General features: G+C 31.7%; 1 long non-coding RNA gene across 1 annotated transcript; it reads left to right on the forward strand.

The window, feature by feature from the left end:
- Positions 1 to 276: 276 nt before the first annotated feature.
- LOC134241863 (uncharacterized) lies at positions 277 to 2,764 on the forward strand. Its single transcript, XR_009986740.1, has 4 exons — positions 277 to 639; positions 1,989 to 2,052; positions 2,326 to 2,393; positions 2,616 to 2,764. It is a non-coding gene; the product is annotated as an uncharacterized LOC134241863 (long non-coding RNA).
- Positions 2,765 to 3,035: the final 271 nt, after the last annotated feature.

A 3,035-nucleotide genomic window follows, 5' to 3' on the forward strand; every position in this document is an offset into this window, starting at 1 on the left:
ATGTCAAAAAGTGTGTTTCCCAGGCATTTAAAAAGCTACAAGCTTTTTTTTCTGTGTATTTGAATGATTTACTTCAGTCTAAAATACCCTACATAACAATGCGTTATCCTCACATTCAGTCTCTTCGCAGTACAGTTAAGGCAACACATGAAAAAAATATGGTAATGAGGTCATAATGAGGTCTGACGTCATGACAGTTGCTCCGCCTTGATTAATCCTTATAAGGAAATAGAGCTCAAAATAACTATTTACCTATATTTGCAAGAATTTGTAGCAAACGTCAATAATTTCATGTTTAAATAAATAATTATAAGTGATTTTCTCTTACATAGAATAGCATATCTATAGAATAATTCACTTTTTATGTGCCGCTTGGCTGCATTCGGCTTCAGCCAAACGCTTGCACTCGATGACACGGAGTGTTGTTTACATCTACAAACGTGGCGACATCAGCTGAGATATGCAGTTGATTTTAATGCAATAACCGGGAATCTTAAAAGAAAATAGGGATAAGATAAGAGACAAGGCATTGCTTAACCCTATTACGAGAATATGAGGACATTATTTTGGAAGATAATGGAAGACTGAGACGATCATCATCAGCTCCCTAGATCCATCTCTGCAGTACATTTAGCCCAGGTATGTATGCGCATGTATGTAAAATATCTAGATATTCTTGTGTTTACATCATAGAAAAAACCGATAGCGAGTGTGTACATGATCATTTGCATGTATTATCACAGTAAGTGAAAATCTAATGCAGTGTATTGCGATTGTGTATATTATGCCCCCTCCCCCCCCCCCCCCCCCCCCCCAAGTCCCAACATACACATACAAAGTTGCACACTTTTTATATTAGAATTTTTTTATGTAATTGCACCATAAATATATGGTACAGAGTTCTTGTCAATACGCGGGTTTCGAGATTGTAACTCTCCTACGATAGAGGCGCAAAACGTATCCATTTCAGCATGGAGGTGGGACAGGTTGTTTCTGTACACAAACGTGCATAAATAAATGAACGATGTTTATGGCTTTTAAAAATTATTTAAAGTTATAGAAAGATAATAATGTTAAGCAGTGATGCATTTTATGATTTTATCAAGCTCAGCTGTGTATATTTACAAGTCTTCTTTCAATTATAGGGTACTTGAAAACGAAATAAACGTCGTGGTCTTTATAAAAAGTAAAAGATTTTCATGATTGTACAGTTTCTAAAAAGTTAGTAGGTTCTTTGAAATTATAATAAGAAAAATAATCAATGTGTCATTTACATTGCCGACATGCAATGTTCAGAAGCATGTGTACCGTATTTATTAGAGGTCCATATCTCTCTTCCCTCGTCTGAAAAGTCTCACATCCACTGATATTTTCTTTTTTGTTCCGATTTTGTTGCTTTAAAAAATGACGCCTTTACATTAATTCGGTTATTCTCGAGTTGAAAAGTGCATCTTTACAATTATGTAGTTATGATAAACCAGTATATCGATGATGCGATATATCCAATATATAAATAACTGTCCCACCTGTTTGTTTACGCGGCGACGAAACTCTCCTCCTCAACGAAAGAGTGCACCAAGGGAGATAATCTCGAAACTTGCGTATTCGCTTATATTCTTTGAGATATTATGTGTAGTAATGGGGATCAACTGTGACAACAGTAATACAGATATACACTAAATTAAATTTTGAATTCATTGTTTCAGTAAATGAGTTGACAATGATTTACTAAACATGTTATGTTGTTTTCTTTCTGACAGTATACAAACATGCTACCTAATATATCTATAAAATATTGTCTGTATCATTATGTTGAAAACAAAACCTACAGTTTAAAATCTATGTTTGTAAATTTATAGAATTTCTAAATTAATTGGGGAAACAAAATATTTTTTTAGTTTGATTACATGTCAAGTCAATAAAAATTCTGTAATTTATACATTATTTTTGTTTTAATTATATGATATATAAAACTTCTGCTTTTGTAGCTAGCTGTCAAGAGTTCCAGGCTTGAGGATGAATAAATAAGAATCCCTTCCATTTCTCCACAGGGTATACTTTTAAAGCATTTCACATTTTTTAAGCATGCAGGTGTGATTATATTTATTTTTCATTTTGGTAAAGATGAAAGAATGTTTTTTTTTTCATATACTAATTATTTTGTCTAGGAAATGTCAGAGGTTTTAATTCCCCAGAAAAGTTTTGTAACACATCTTTGTTTCTATTTAATATCTTGTATATCATGATTTGTTTTGTGTGTGTAATGTCATTTTATTCTACAATGTATTTCATTTAGTAATCTCATAGCATTATAATGTGTTGCAGCTATTCCCAAAGAATTGGATCTATGGATTCATTCAGGCAGCAAGTTAATCCATCATTTAAGGAAAATGGTATGCTCCATATAAGCTATTATAAACCAAGCAATATTCCTGGCAAAATCATCAAATATAACAGTAGAATTGCATTTAATTTATTTTTCAATTAATTATGCATTCAGTGCTCCATGTTTCAATACATTGTTTTGAATTTAATCTAATTTTTAAACACCATTTTACTCTCAATAATGATATGTATACATGTATATCCTGATTTTCTTATACATGTATTTTCAGAATTGATTTCATCCACAAAAACATGAAGTGATGGAAATAATTTGCACCTGCTCAGTATTCCTTATAAAGTCTACCTATGAATTTGAAAAGCTGTTTATGAAATAAATTTTCTTGATCAATAAATTATGCTTTGACTTTTTCATATACATTTACTTATACTGTATAGGTATTGAAAAGGCTATTAAGATGTGGAAATTTTAACTTGCATATGCTTTGTGTGGTGGGTGTCAATCTCCATCAAGATATTATTTCCAGCATGTACATAGTGTTAGTTTGTTTTTCAATATCAAAGGAACTAAAAACGAGATCATTGATTCAAAACAGGTACATGTAAGGGGACCACCATTTTATTCTGAAGGAGAGGGGTGGTTGGCATGTTTTCCTAAGTCATTTTTTAAAAATAATATTTATTTCCAATAA

The sequence above is a fragment of the Saccostrea cucullata genome, unplaced genomic scaffold (assembly GCF_032062105.1).
Source record: "Saccostrea cucullata isolate Sc308-1 unplaced genomic scaffold, CSIRO_AGI_Scuc_v1 ctg5855, whole genome shotgun sequence".
Taxonomy (NCBI): Eukaryota; Metazoa; Mollusca; class Bivalvia; order Ostreida; family Ostreidae; genus Saccostrea; species Saccostrea cuccullata.